The sequence below is a fragment of the Halyomorpha halys genome, unplaced genomic scaffold, assembly GCF_000696795.3.
Source record: "Halyomorpha halys isolate HHAL.00 unplaced genomic scaffold, Hhal_1.1 Scaffold546.1, whole genome shotgun sequence".
In the NCBI taxonomy this organism is placed as follows: domain Eukaryota; kingdom Metazoa; phylum Arthropoda; class Insecta; order Hemiptera; family Pentatomidae; genus Halyomorpha; species Halyomorpha halys.
The window spans coordinates 213631-214055 of NW_027109662.1; positions in this window are offsets into that span (position 1 = coordinate 213631).

The following is a 425-nucleotide window of genomic DNA, read 5'->3' on the forward strand; positions in this document are numbered from 1 at the left end:
AGCCCTACAAAGTGGGGCGAAACGTCGGAAAATAAATAGTTGTAAACTATTTTTGTTTCTCCTTTAACCGCAACCCTGACCATCTTCCTATATATACATAGCTATATGTTTGCTCTTCTCAATTAGGTGGTTTGATCTCTACAGTGGCCATCTTGACTTAGAAAGTTAAATTGGTTGCGTTAGTGGTGGCTGCTTTAAGCAATTTATGGTCCTCACTAGAACCCTCTACGATCCGAAGAGATCGAAGCATTTGTTCTATTCAGCTTATAATTAAATAAATTATATTTTTAAAAAATGGGCCAAGGTTTTAAATTTAAATCTCAGCCTTTATTTATATAGTTTTTTTTTTGTGTTATATACCAACCAAACTTCTAAGAACCATTGGTTGGTCCATTAAGTCAATATAATTTAACCCTGTCATAAAA